Genomic DNA, 15,731 nt, shown 5'->3' on the forward strand with positions numbered 1-15,731 from the left:
AAGAAAATGGTGAATGGTGAAGGAGGGTGGGGAAAGAAGATAAAAAAAAAAGGGGGGGGGTGTGGGGGCGATGAAGGGTCAGGACCCAAAAAAGGCAGGTTGGAGAGAGAGTATATAGGGCAAAATGGGTCTGACAGTTCAACGACCATGTGTTGGTCAGGGTGAAGTCAGGGGTATGTCCACCCAGGTCAGGCAGGTGCGAAGATGCAAAACACTTAAGAGTACAGTTATAAACTACTTTTTTAATCGAGCACACAGACCTTCTTTCTTCATTTGGCTCACTTCCTTGTCCAAAAAAAGCACACCGTACTATATGCCCGTACCCTCCTGTTTGAAGAGGTTGAGCGGTGTCATATTTCTACTGGGGCTGCTTATTATGAGGGGCTCCCACCATCCCTGTGCTGTGCTGACTTCCTCCTGGGGCTGTACCTCTGATGTGCATATTATGAGGGGCTCCCACCATCCCCGTGCTATGCTCATTATGAGGGGCTCCCACCATCCCTGTGCTGTGCTGACTTCCTCCTGGGGCTGCTTATTATGAGGGGCTCCCACCATCCCTGTGCTATGCTGACATCCTCCTGGGGCTGCCTATTATGAGGGGCTCCCACCATCCCTGTGCTGTGCTGACTTCCTCCTGGGGCTGTACCTCTGCTGTGCATATTATGAGGGGCTCCCACCATCCCTGTGCTATGCTCATTATGAGGGGCTCCCACCATCCCTGTGCTATGCTGACTTCCTCCTGGGGCTGCTTACAGTGCAGGTGTCAGTGCTGTATATCACGGTGCTGGTGTCAGTGCTGTATATCACGGTGCTGGTGTCAGTGCTTTATGTCACGCTGCTGATGTCAGTGCTCTCTATCACGGTGCTGTTGTCAGATGACTCTATCATGGTGCAGGTGTCATTGCTGTATGTCACGGTGCGGTTGATTATCTCCTGCACCCTCTTCTTTGCCTACCCTGACCTTCCCTCTCCTCCATTGCCTTCATGCGCTCCACAGTCCTGAATTGTCACAATTTCACATATAAAAAAAGAATGCTTGTAGTTGTCGATCCCAGATTCACCTCATTCATGTGTTATGTCATTGGCCATGTGGTGGGACTATGTTTGCACAGCTAGTAATTATTTTGTGGCTGCAAATTTGACCTGTAGGTTTGCAAAGTTCGCCTCCCATTGAAGTCAATGGGGCCCGCCGCGTTCGCGAAACGTTCCGTCGGAAGTTCGTCCATCACTATTTGTCTCATCCATGTAAACTGATAAATTCAGCTGATGAGTTTGTGCTGTGAAAAACAACAGACTTCCCATCTGGATCACCTAAAAAGGAACTAATGCAGATTTGGTAAGCTGCAAAATAGTAAATGTTTGCTTTTGGGTTTAATACAGCTTTAACCACTTAAAGACTGCCCCATAGCAGATATACAGAGCCCTCCTGTGCAGAATCACATATATATGTGATTTTGCACTTCCGCCTGGGAGGGGCGCTGGCGTGCTGCTTTTGCTGTGATTATTTACAGTAGAAGCCAATCTGCAGCACCCGCCGATCGCCAGGCAGAGACACAGAACGGAGCTTTGTTCTGATGTGGGGGGGGGGGTGGATTTTGTGCCCCGTAAAATCCATCAGTTCCCTAAGTAAAAGTACCTAACACAGTACACAAAAATACTGGCTAGGCACACAGTTAACCCTTTGATTGCCCAAGATGTCTAGCCCCTTACCCGCCAGTGCCATTAGTAGAGTGGCAGTGCATATTATTTAGCACTGGCCACTGTATTAGTATCACTGGTTCCAACAAAGTTCAAAAGTGTCAGTTAGTGTCCTAATGTCCGCCACAATATTGCAGTCCCGCTATAAGTTGCTGATCACTGACATTACTAGTATAAGAAAAATAAATAAAAATTCCAGTATATATCCCATAGTTTGTAGACACTATAACTTTTGTGCAAACCACTCAATACATGCTTATTGACCTAAATCGATGAAGAAATGAGATTTTTTACATTTTTTATTGTATATGTTTTATAGCAGAATGAAAAAATACAGTATATATATTTTTATTGTTTATAGTGCATAGAATAAAAAAAACACAAAGGTGATCAAATGGCACCAAAAGAAAGCTCTATTTTTGGGGGGAAATTACATACATTTTATTTGGGTACAATATCGCACGACTGCGCAATTGACAGAGTAACACAGTGCTGTATTGCAAAAAATGGCCTGGTCATGAAGGGGGGTAAATCTTTTCCGGGGGTCAAGTGGTTAATCTATGCCTGCAGTTAGGGGACAGGAGCTATGCTAGACAAGGTGGAAATATTGCTACTGGGAAAGAAGTGAAATCCACATGTCAGCTTCTTCAGGATTACTGCCAGCGCCTACTCTTAGTGCAGTGCTCGGTTTGTCCTCCTCTTGTCACCACACATATCCACCCGCTAGGGGCGCTGTGACCTCCCATGACCAGACACACTGTCAGCTCACACCCATACAGAAAGGGAAGCTCGGTGATCGCTCGTGGGGGGTGGTTCTGTCTCCTGATTGGTCACCCCTGACCATGTGATGCTTGTTGCTTCTCATGTCGTCCTGTGCCTCCCCGGCTTCCCCGTGACACCGTATTGTCGCCGCCCCCTCCCCGTGTCTTCCTCACAACTGTTGTCCGCCATTTCCTCTAGAGCCTCCGACTTCCTGTCAGACATCTCGCCCCCCTCGCCTCCTTCCTCCTCGGTTTGACCAGTCAGGCGAGCGGCCGGCTGCGGCCTGGCACCCCCAGGCTAATGTGCGGTCCGAGCCGGGAGGCGGAGGAGGATGTTCCCGCACTCCCCAGCCTGAGCCCGCTCCTCTGCTCCCCTCTCACCCCCATCAACAGCACCACAGCGGGGAGACGCTGAGCACCGAGCGCCTGCTGCACCACAAGTGAGTATATGGGAGGGTCTGTATAATGGAGGAGTAGAGGGAGCTCCGTATAGAGATCTCCTAGGTACATACATTATATGGGGGTCTGTATAATGGATGAGTAGAGGGAGTTCACATGCATTTATTGTGGAGCCCATTTTCTGGGAGGTGGCTTTTTGTTTTTCCCCCAAAAATGCATTTCGGGGGAGGGGGTTGGGGCAGGGGAGAGTGGTTTCAGTCATTTTTTTTTTTTTTTTTTTTTTTTTTAGAATTTCTTTTTTTTGGGGGGGGGGGGGCTTTGGTGAGATGTCAGGGGTTTAAACAGACCCCTGACATCTCCCCCTTGAGACAGACAAAGGGACTGAGGACACAGATTCCTCCGTCCCATTCTCCGCACTAAAGATGAATGAACAGGAGACAGAGGCTCCAGTCCATTCATAAAATGAGCAGAGTAAACACAGGAGTGATCTCGCTCGCTGTGTCCAATTCCTGACAGTTCCTCTTTACCTCCACAACCCCCCCTCCTGCAACCGGAGCAGGCTGCAGGGGACGAGGAGGACAGGTGAGGCAGAGGAGAACGGGGGGGGGGGGAATGAGGAGTGCACAGAACAGCTGGGGATGATCAGTGCTGCGGGAGGGACAGCTGTGATCACCGATCTCCGTGTATAGCTTTTTAGCTGACAGCCACAGGAGGGAGAGCAGGATAAGTGTCTGTCAGCTAAAAATCGTTACAAAGGAGATCGGTGTTCACAGCTGTTCTCCACCGCACCGACCATTCCCGGGAGATCGTGAGGCACTTGCAGGTGTGCGGGAGCCGCCACAGAAGTGCGGGAGTTTTGGGATGTCTGGGAACCCTTCTTGGTACATACAGTATATGGGGGGGATCTGTATAACGGATAAGTAGAGGGAATTATTATGGAACCCTCCTAGGTACATACCAATGGTGGCTGGTGTTCAATTTGGGGTGCAAACAAACTGAAAAAACAAAAATCAAACACAGCCACTGTGCCCATCGTATGCTGCCAGCGTGCCCATTAAATGCTGCCAGTTCCCCTCCGCCTGCTCGCCACTTGCCCTGTGTCTGTGGGGCATCAGGTGACAGCGACAAGCGAGGTCCTTTATGCGTCTCCTCTCCTGCCTCATCTCCCATCCTCTCCTCCGTAGGCGTTATTTCAGCCAATCAGGTGACGGGTAACATACCTGAGCACCTGATTGGACGGAGAGGCGGTTCAGTGTTATCAAAGGGAATAGTCATTCGCTTTCCTAATACAGCTGAGTGGACTGCAGCCTTAGAGCCTTACCAGTTCCACTCAGGCCGTGCTTTCCACGGAGCTTCAGACATCACTTTCTGTTTCCCTTTGGCACAGGGAAACCGGAAGTAACCTCTTAACTAGAACAATAATACGGGAGGACAGGGGTTGACAAATTTGCTTGGAATCTAGGAGCCAGCTTAAAAAGTTAGGAGCCAGGTCCGTGACGGCGATCCGGACTTGTCCCTGGCCTGACATGGAGACGAGTGAGGGGAAGATAGCAGCGCCCCCTTTTTTTTTTTTTTTCAAATGACAATTTTTTTTTTAATTGCATTTTAGTGTAAATATGAGATCCGAGGTCTCTCTGACCCCAGATCTCATATTTAAGAGGACCTGTCATGCTTTTTCTATTACAAGGGATTTTTACATTCCTTGTAATAAGAATAAAAGTGACACAACATTTTTTTTTAAAGGAACAGTGGAAAAAAAAAAAAAGTTAAAATAAGCAGAAAAAATAATAATTTTTAAACGCGCCCTGTCCTGCCCGCATATAAAATCGGTGTTCGAACCACACATAGGAGGTAGCGCCATGATCGGTAGAGCGAGAGCAATAATTCTAGCCCCAGACCTCCTCTGTAACTCAAAACGTGCAACCTGTAGAATTTTTTTAAACGTCGCCTATGGAGATTTTAAAGGGTAAAAGTTTGTCGCCATTCCATGAGCAGGTGCAATTTTGAAGCGTGACATGTTGGGTATCAATTTACTCGGCGTAACATTATCTTTCACAATATAAAAAATAATTGGGCTAACTTTACTGTTGTCTTATTTTTTTATTAACTAAATTATTTTTCCCAACAAAAGTGCGCTTGTAAGTCCGCTGCACAAATACGGTGTGACAGACAGTGTTGCAACAACCACCATTTTATTCTCTAGGGTGTTAGAATAAAAAATATATATAATGTTTAGGGGGTTCTAAATAAAGGGAAGAAGAGGCAGGTAATATAAAACAGGCAGAGGAAACTTCATTAGCATTGCTGGTTTGTCATACCAACAGCGACCACAAGAGGGCGCCAGGTTCCATAAGGAATCATAGGACCGCAGAAGGCCTCAAAGCCGCGGCCTAAATTTTTGGCCGCCGGCGGAACGGCCCGACGCGATCACGCTGGGGGGGTCCACAGAGACAGGATACCCCCAGCTGTGCTGCCCCAGGCGCGAGGTCGCTATTTCTAGTCGCCAATGCGACCTGGCGCCCGGGTTTTGTCGAGCCCTGCGGGAGGAAGTTGTTCGGCACGATGTAATGTGCCACAGAGCAGGTAAAAATCCTGCAGATGAAGCACCTCGTCTGCAATCTCGTGATTGCTTTGACGTGGCACTTCCCAGTGCACTGTTTCCAGCGCCCAAACACGGTGCACTTAAAGTGGTTGTAAACCCACTTTTTGGAATTCTACCTATAGGTAAGCCTAGAATAAGGCTTGCCTATAGGTAGTGCAAATATCTCACCGTTTAGGAGAGATTTCACTTTTAGTCCGCCGAAATTTCCAACGGTGCATCCGCGGGGAAGAAACTTAACTAAGTGCCGTTTCTTCCCTAGCCTGTGCTCTTAATCGCGGCTCCCGTGCGCATGCATGGGAGTGACGTCACACGGCTCTGGCGAATCATAGCCGGAGTCCACAGCCTGGAAGGAAAAGGGGCCAGAAGATGGACGCAGCCTACACAGGGGACATCGCTGGATTCTTTTTCAGGTAAGTGCCACATAATGGGCTAGTATGCCATGCATTCTAGCCCATTATGCTTTTCATTTGCAGGCTTTGCAGCAGCGAGTAAAAGAGGAAGTAAAACCCATGGGGGGGGGGGTGGCAGCGCCCGTGTGTCATGCAGAGGGGGAGGGAGATTTAGGTAGAGGGAGGCATGGAGAGAGCAAAGTGGGGGGGGGGGGGGGGGGAGAGAGTCATGGAGAGAGGGAGAGAAAGTTAGTGGGAGCCATGGAGGGGGTAAAGGGGGAGAGAGAGTGGGGGGGAGGAAGTCATGGCAAGTGAGAGAGTCTTGTGAGGGGACAGAGATTTGAAGAGTTGACAGAGATCCATGGAGAAGAGTATAGAGAATGAACAAAAAGCCATTGAAAAAGGAACAGAAGCACAGAGGAAGGGTGGGTTGTAGAGCTGTGGAACACAGGGGACAAAGCCATGGATAGTGGACGGTGCTTGGGACCAAGTCATGGAGAGGGGAATTAAGACTCAAGGCCAAGGCAGGGGTAGGTTGCAGGGGCAGGGCTGGAGTATGAGCCAGGGGGGAGGGAAAGATGCAGGGACAGGGCTGGAGTATGAGCCGGGGGGGTGGGGAGGATGCAGGGACAGGGTTGGAGTATGAGTCGGGGGGGGGGGGGGAGGGGAGGATGCAGGGACATGGCTGGAGTATGAGCTGGGGGGGAGGATGCAGGGACAGGGCTGGAGTATGAGCCGGGGGGGGGGAGGATGCAGGGACAGGGCTGGAGTATGAGCCGGGGGGGGGGGGGGGGATGCAGGGACAGGGCTGGAGTATGAATGAATGAAGGGGGGGGGGGGGCGGATGCAGGGACAGGGCTTGGAAATGGGTGTGGACAGGGGCTTCAGACAAGTCAGTGCCTCTAATTTTCATTCATTTACAGTCTGGGGGTTAAAAAATATGTCCCTCTTTTGTTCCGTGATTGAGCTCTGCATCCTGTGGTCCAACTTTTATTTGTTTTTTATAATTGGGGGTTAAGACAGCCATTGGTTAATTTTTTTTTTTTTTTGCCTGGGTCCCACTTGGGAGATTTTCCTTCTTTTGCTGCCCTGAAGATGCAGCTGGGAATACTAGGAAATATCGGCAATGGCCAGTGAATTAATTGTCCCGATTGCAAATAATAAACATATAACCCCCCAAAAAAAAGACAAAAACAAAACCTGCCTTGTGCTCTTTATTCATAAAAAAACAAAACAAAAAAACACGTAGTAATGTGCCCATTAACCACTTCAGCCCTGGACCATTTTGCTGGTCAAAGACCAGACCACCTTTTGCGATTCGGCACTGCGTCGCTTTAACTGACAATTGCGCGGTCGTGCAACGTGACTCCCAAATAAAATTGACGTCCTTTTTTTTTCCCCAAATAGAGCTTTCTTTTGGTGGTATTTGATCACCTCTGCGGTTTTTATTTTTTGCGCTATAAACAAAAATAAAGCGACAATTTTGAAAAAACTAATTTTTTACTTTTTGTTATAATATCCCCCAAAAATATATAAAAAAAAAACTTTTTCCCTCAGTTTAGGCCGATATGTATTCTTCTACATATTTTTGGTAAAAAAAATCGGAATGAGCGATTGGTTTGCGCAAAAGTTATAGCATTTACAAAATAGGGGATAGTTTTATGGCATTTTTATTAATATTTTTTTTTTTTTTTTTTTTACTAGTAATGACTGCGATCAGCGTGATTTTTTTTTTTTGCGACATTATGCCGGACACATCGGACATTTTTGGGACCATTGTCATTTATACAGCAATCACTGCTATATAAATGCAGTGATTCCTGTGTAAATGACACTGGCAGTGAAGGGGTTAACCAGTGGGTGGCAGTGTAGGGGTTAAGTGTTCCTAGGGGTGTGTTACTAACTGTTGGGGGCTGGGCTTTAATTTAGTGAACACTGCTCTCTGCTCCAATCACTTGGAGCAGAGATCAGCGTTGCTAGGCAGAACTGGGAAATGCTGTTTACAACGCATTTCCTTGTTCAGCCGCCCCGTGAGACGATCGCGGGTATGCCCGCGGCGATTGAGTCCACGGGGGTCCCGACCAGCATGCAAGCGCGCTGCCAGTGGCGCAATGGCAGGGCGGCATTAAAGATTGGACGTACCTGCCTGCCTGTGGCATTCTGCCGACGTACATCGGCGTGCGCTGGTTGGGAACCGGTTAACCACTTAAAGACTAGCCTCGTTTTGAGATTTTGGTGTTTAAAATCGTTTTTTTTGCTCGAAAATTACTTATAACCCCCAAACATTATATATATTTTTTTCTAACACCCTAGAGAATAAAATGGCGGTCATTGCAATACTTTTTGTTCACCCCATATTTGTGCAGCGGTCTTACAAGCTCACTTTTTTTAAGGGAAAAAAATTCACTTTTTTGAATAAAAAAAATAAGACAACAGTAAAGTTATCCAAATTAGTTTTTTTTTTTTTTTTTTTTTTTTATATATATTGTGAAAGATAATGTTACGCCAAGTAAATTGATACTCAACATGCCACGTTTCAAAATTGTGCCCGCTTGTGGAATGGCGTCAAACTTTTACCCTTAATCTCCATAGGCGACATTCAAAAAATTCTACAGGTTTGCATTTGTTTTGAGTTACAGAGGAGGTCTAGGGCTAGAATTATTGCTCTCGCTCTAACGATTGTGGCAAAACGCACGTGTGGTTTGACCACCGTTTTCATATGCGGGCGCTACTCACGTATGCGTTCGCTTCTGCGCGCAAGCTCGTCAGGACGGGGCGCTTTAAACTTTTTTTTTTTTTTTCTTATTTTACTTTTATCAATTTTTTCACTGTTTAAAAAAATAAAAATATTGGGGTCACTTTTATTCCTATTACAAGGAATATAAACATCCCATGTAATAGAAAAAAAGCATGACAGGACCTCTTAAATATGAGATCTGGGGTCAAAAAGTCCTCAGAACCCATATTTTGACTAAAATGCAATAAATAAAAAAAATTTTGTCATTTGAAAAAAAAATGACTTTGAAAAAATGTACCTTTTAAGAGCTATGGGCGGAAGTAACGGTTTTGACGTCTTCCGTCGTCGGCTTCCGTCCTGCTATGGTATGGAGATTGGTGGGGGGCCATCTTAGCCTGACTCGTCTCCATTCCCAGGCACAGAGAGGACCCGATTGCCTCCGACGCTGCCCACGGCTCCAGTAAGCAGCGGAGGGTGCAGGAGAGCGGCAGAAGAGGGGGGGGGGGGTTCCTCACCCGCCGCCGATAACTTTCCGCCGCAGAGACCACCATTATTGTAAATACGACTAGCTCCTAAAAAGATGGATACCTCAGTTGTGGCAGCAGCTGCCATTATCCATCTTCAAAGTGCTGACGTATATGTACATGAGCTGGTCGGCAAGTGGTTAAAAAACTTTAAATGAGAAGTTTAAGGTGCATTAAAAAACAAACATACTTACTCATCTCCATGCTGCAGCATCAGTCCCCTGACTGGCCCTGGAGTGATCACATAACTGCCGATTGCTCAGCTATCGGCCAGCTCTGAGCAGAGAGTGGTGACTATCACTAAATCTCTGTTCTGCCCTTACACCGTTTACTGGAGTGCCAGAATGGAGAGGGGGCTGGTTCAGTTGGCTTAAGCTGTCAGCAGAGCACTGGGAATCGGAGTAACTGTCAGTCAGAGTTCTGGGTGTTTTCTGACAATATGGTCAGGATCCTTCCAGAGCCTAGAGTCCTCTGTGATGGCCTAAGCTCATTCTCAGCTTATTTTGGGTCACAGGAGGCAAAACATAAGTGTGCTCCTGTGACCCAGAAGAGAAGTATGACCAAAATATCTTTGCCCATAGTTTTCTTTTAAGGTTCCCTTCAGACCTTTGTAATGCATTACCAAATGCATGTTAACGTGCATTGTTTTAAGGCAGTCCATTCATGTGGAATGAGCTGCTAGTGCAGCCCAGAACACTTAAATCGGGAAGTGACCCTCTTTTTTTTTTTTTCCTGGCACAGAGCACCACAATGGATACTAGTGCCTTAATATGCACTGCAATGCAGGTCTGTTTCATCAATGTGTTGGGGTGTTCAGAAATCATTTTAACACAATGCTCTAAAATGTGCATACTGTATTACCATGCATTGCGGTAATACACAGCTATAAAGTCAATTGATTATTCTCTGTACCATATGGTTGTTAAAGGAGAAGTTCACCTTTTGGGAAAGTGTTACACGCTCCACGCATTTGTAGGGGGGATCAGGTAACATGCTCCTGCAGCTTCTCCCCAATCCCCCTTCTATTTGTGGTCTTCTCCTCGCACTCGCTGTCACAATTTGAAAAACATGCAGCAGTGTGGGGCTTTGCCTCATTCATTCAGAGTTCTGAATGAACTACAAGTACTGATAGACTTTGTTAGGTTGTAGTTCTCAGTGAACTTCCAAGTCACTGATGCGTGCTCTAGGTAGTTGATTGATGCTTCCTGTCATTTAGTAATTTGCATGCCTCAATGGGCAGAAAGGTTCACAATCCTAAAATTGGAAGAAAATTCACCCTTTTCCTGCAAAAAGATGTGCATTTACTTTTCACATTTCAAAAAAAAAAAACTTATCCATTCAGCTTATGTAGGTTGCTTTTGGTTTTTCTGCATTTGTGTTTAACCACTTTAGCACCGGACCATTTTGCAGGCCAAAGACCAGACCACTTTTTACGATTCGGCACTGTGTCGCTTTAACTGACAATTGCGCAGTCGTGTGACGTGGCTCCCAAACAAAATTGACATCCTTTTTTTACCATAATAGAGATTTCTTTTGGTGGTATTTGATCACCCCTGCAGCTTTTATTTTTTGCGCTATAAACAAAAAAAAAGCATACATTTTGAGAAAAACTGACTCATCGGACATTTTTGACACATTTTGGGACCATTGTCGTTTATACAGCAATCGGTGCTATACAAATGCAGATTCCTGTGTAAATGACACTGGCAGTGAAGGTTAACCACTAGATGACAGTGTGGGGGTTAAGTGTGTCCTAAGGGTGTGTTTCTAACTGTGGTGGGCGTGGCTGTCTTAAGCCTCATACACACGATAGGACTTTGTACAAACTTTCCTGTGGATTTTTGTACAAAGGGCGTCGGCCCTGAACTTGTATTGCATACACACAGCAGGACTTTTTCAGCCAACTTTCACCAAATCACGTGGTTTTTCTGCTCTTTACCGCCACCTGTGGTCAACTTCTGTATTGTCTGATCTTTTGCATTGGTTCTGAGCATGCCTGTTTGTACTTTGTACAAAAATCCTATGGTTTTCTGTACACACGGTCAGACTTTGCTCCATCAGACTTTTGTTGCCAGAAAGTTTGTCCGTTCGCACAGCCAACAAAAGTCCGATGAAAACCAAAAAAGTTTGTCTGATGGAGCGTACACACAGTCGGATGTTGCTCCAAAACAGCTCATTTGCATGTTTGTTGTCAAAAAGTCTGATCGTGTGTATGGGCCTTTACACTGATCACATGGAGCAGAGATCAGAGACACTGTCACTAGGTAGAACGGGGAGGTGCTTGTTTACTTTAGCATCACCACGTGAGGCGATCGAGTCCTCGGGACTCACGGAGGGTCCGACTGGTGAGCGCACGTGATGGCACGGCGGTAAATTTAAAGGAACATACCTGTATGCCCATTTGCCTATCCGCGCTGTTCTGCCGACATACATCGGCGTGCACCGGTCAGCAAGTTGTTAAAGATTGCAGGTTTTAATATACTGAATTTGTGTGGTATAGATGCCCTTTCTTAGAGGTGTTTATCTGCTTTTGATTTAGAAACTGCTTGCTGGTTGTATTCAGTTCTGTTTCCGTTTTTACAAAAACTAGCAAATGCTCAGCTGTTGATGGGACTTTGTTCTGAAAGCAGGTGAAACACCATTTAGGCACCATATTTGCACAAATGTTTGTTTCTGCATTGTCCAACTGAAAACATTCAGAAACAAAGCCCATCTACATAAACTCACAAAGTGGAATCCTGTGACTAGGGAGCGGAATATGGGGCTGATCCACACTTGCTGCCTGTGTCGATGGACACAGGCAGCGTGGCTCGGGATCGAGTCCACAGGTGTGCCGCAATAGGAAGTGGCTTCCTGTTGTGGCACACTGAGAAGAGGTAAAGCCAGGACCAGAAAGGAGGAGTTGAGTTTACGATCACTTTAATGTTGCGTATAGGGTTGCATGGTGTAACCCACATGTAAGTTCGTGTTTTAGAATCAAATATATTACAGCGTACCAATTCTTAAAGGGTCTGTTCACTTTTTTGAACATGTTGCTCCCCATATCCAGGGTGTAATTTGCAACATGTTCCAACATTCACCCCCTGAGCCCCCCCCCCCCCCACAGCTGCTGTCACATTTAAAATTGGCATAGCTGTGTGGGGCAATAATCTTTGAATGAACTACAAGTCGCGTCTTCCACCACAGCAGTAGTTTTCTATAGACTACAAGTGCGCTGATCAGGTCCCTTGTAGTCCTTTGACACTTTCTGCAGCTCAGTAACTATTCAAAATAGTGTTGTTGTGTGTTTTTTTTATTTTTTTTTATTTTATTTTTATTTTTTTTGGTGGCATGTGATCACCACTAGATTTTTTTAGTTTTTGCGATATGAACGACAGAAGACCAAACATTTAGAGGAAAAAAGACTTTTACTGGCTAAAATGTATTCTGCTACGTGTTTTTTTTTATTTTTATATATTGATTTGTTTGCGTGAAAGTTATAGCGTCTACAAACTGGTGTATGTGTGTATATATCTATATATACACACGCACCCCTATTTATTTTTTATACTAATGGCGGCCATCAGTGACTTATAACAGGACTGCGATACTGCAGAAGTCAATGTGACGCTGGGGGGGAACTAATTGCCACTGATACTATACACTGTCACTGTAACAATGACTCTGGCTGAGAATGGATTAACATCTAGGGCGATGAAGGGGTTAAATATGTGCTTAAAGTGGTTGTGTGTGTATATACACGCGCACACACACACACTCTACATTCACTATTTGATGTGGTTTGAGGGAGGGGGCGTGCTTGAGTTCCTGCACCTATTTTCTGACAAAAAAAACCCTGTACACACACTCTTGTGCTCATAAGTTTACGCACCCTGGCAAAATTTATGATTTCTTGGCCATTTTTCATAAAATATAAATTACAGATATTTTTCACTCATGGTTAGTGTTTGGCTGACCCATTTATTATCAATCGACTGTTTCTACTCTTTTTAAATCGTAATGGTAACAGAAACTACCCAAATGACCCTGATCAAAAGTTTACTTACCCTGGTGATTTTGGCCTGATTACATGCACGCAAGTTGACACAAAGGGGTTTGAATGGCTATTAAAGGTAACCATCTTCACCTGTGATCTGTTTGCTTGTAGTGTGTATATGTGTGTGTGTGTGTGTATATATATATATATATATATCTATTATGCGCGCGCCAATGAGTTTCTGGACTCCCGACAGACCCTTGCATCTTTCATCCAGCGCTGCACTGACATTTCTGGATTCTGAGTCATGGGGAAAGCAAAAGAATTGTCAAAGAATCTGCGGGAAAAGGTAGTTGAACTGTATAAAACGGGAAAGGAATCTAAAAAGATATCCAAGGAATTGAGAATGCTAATCGGCAGTGTTCAAACTCTAATCTAGAAGTGGAAAATTAGGGGTTCTGTTGAAACTAAACCACGTTCAGGTAGACCACCAAATATTTCAGCCACAATTGCCAGGAAAATTGTTTGGGATGCAAAGAAAAACCCACAAATAACTTCAGGTGAAATGCAAAAGTCTCTAAAAACATGTGGTGTGGCTGTTTCAAGATGCACAATAAGGAGGCACTTGAAGAAAGACGGGCTGCATGGTTCAGTCTCCAGAAGAAAGGCATTACTACACAAATGCCACAGATGTGCATTAAACCTTCTGGCACAAATTAATTTGGAGTGATGAATCCAAAATTGAGCTTTTTGCCCACAACCATAAATGCTACATTTGGAGAGGAGTCCACAAGGCCTATGATGAAAGGTACACCATTCCTACTATGAAAAAAAGGAGGTGGATTGCTGATGTTTTGGGAATGTGTGAGCTACAAAGGCACAGGAAATTTGGTCAAAATTGATGGCAAGATGATTTCAGTATGTTATCAAAAAATACTGGAGGAACATTTGCATTCGTCAGCCAGGAAGCTGCATATGGGGCGTACTTGGACATTCCAACATGACAATGACCCAAAACACAAGGCCAAGTCGACTTGTCATTGGCTACAGCAGAATAAAAGTGAAGGTTCTGGAGTGGCCATCTCAGTCTCCTGACCACAATATCATTGAGCCACTCTGGGGAGATCTCAAATGTGCAGTTCATGGAAGACAGCCCAAGAATTTACAGGAACTGGAAGCTTTTTGCCAAGAAGAATGGGCAGCTTTACCACCTGAGAAGATAAAGAGCCTTATCCACAAAAGATTTAAAACTGTCATTGATGTTCAAGGGGGCAATACACTGTATTAAGAACTGGGGTGTGTAGACTTTTGATCAGGGTCATTTGGGTAGTTTCTGTTACTGTTATGATTTAAAGAGTAAACACAGTCTGGGCGACATGTCTCCCAGAGTTATTTCCAGGTTCGTGGGCTCCGGAGCTGCCATGACATACTCCCACGCATGTGTGTGGGAGCCGCCGGTCATGGCACAGGCCCCTTTAGGCCCTTTTAGAAACAGCATGATCTAGCCGTTTCTTCAGTGCACATGCGCCAATGACGTCAGCGCAAGTGTTTATGGTAAATATCTTCTAAACCTTGCAGGTTTAGGAGGCATTTACAGTACCTACAGGTAAGCCTTATTATAGGCTTGCCTGTAGGTACAAGTGATGTTACAGGGTTTACAACCACTTTATGTGTAATGCGTGCTGCTTTGTACTAACTGATCTGAAACTGACAGATCATTTCCTTCCTACAGAGCTCTGTGTTTACCAACCATCAGCAGGCTCCACTCCTGAATCTTTGACTGGGACTTGCTGACAGGCTCCTGCTGTGTACAATTACAGTAGGAGCCGGGCGGGGGGGACAAGCGCACATGCCCTAAACAGGGCTCGACAAAACCCGGGCGCCAGGTCGCATTTGCGACTAGAATTAGTGACCTGGGGCAGCACAGCTGGGGGTATCCTGTCTCCGTAGACGCCCCCCCCCCCCCCCCCGGCGTGATCGCGTCGGACTGTTCCGCCGGTGGCTGGTAATTGAGGCCGCGGCTTTGAGGCCTTCTGCGGTCCTATGATTCCTTCTGGAATCTGGCGCCCTCTTGTGGTGGCTGTTGGTATGACAACCAGCAATGCTAATGGAGCTTCCCCTGCCTCTTTTCATTGCCTGCCTATCTCCTTCCCTTTATTTATAACCCCTAAACATTATATATATTTTTTATTCTAACACCCTAGAGAATAAAATGGTGGCCGTTGCAATACTGTCTGTCGCACCGTATTTGCGCAGTGGACTTGCAAGCGCACTTTTTTGGGGGAAAAATAATTTAATAAAAAAGGCAACAGTAAAGTTAGCTCCAATTTTTTTTTTTTTTATTTTTTTTTTATATTGTGAAAGATAATGTTACTCCGAGTAAATTGATACCCAACATCAAAATTACACCTGCTCATGGAATGGCGACAAACTTTTACCCTTTAAAATCTCCATAGGCGACGTTTAAAAAATTCTACAGGTTTGCACGTTTTGAGTTAGAGATCTAGGGCTAGAATTATTGCTCTCACTCTACCGATCACGGCGATACCTCACATGTGTGGTTTGAACTCCGCTTTCATATGCGGGCGGGACAGGGCACGTTTAAAAAAAAAAATTTTTTTTTTTCTTATTTTAACTTTTTATTT

The 15,731-nt window shown here is 45.4% G+C and overlaps 1 protein-coding gene across 1 annotated transcript in view; it reads left to right on the forward strand.

Annotated features, from left to right (window-relative positions):
* Nucleotides 1-2,791: 2,791 nt before the first annotated feature.
* TENT2 (terminal nucleotidyltransferase 2) overlaps nucleotides 2,792-15,731 on the forward strand; it is a 74,470-nt gene continuing 61,530 nt past the window's right edge. The window contains exon 1 of the mRNA XM_077462603.1: nucleotides 2,792-2,899. The gene's annotated coding sequence lies outside the window, so the exon portion shown is untranslated. The remainder of the gene's footprint in view (nucleotides 2,900-15,731) is intronic.

This window comes from Lithobates pipiens, unplaced genomic scaffold (assembly GCF_037356315.1).
Source record: "Lithobates pipiens isolate NorthernLeopardFrog02 unplaced genomic scaffold, aLitPip1_a1.2 Scaffold_3, whole genome shotgun sequence".
In the NCBI taxonomy this organism is placed as follows: Eukaryota; Metazoa; Chordata; class Amphibia; order Anura; family Ranidae; genus Lithobates; species Lithobates pipiens.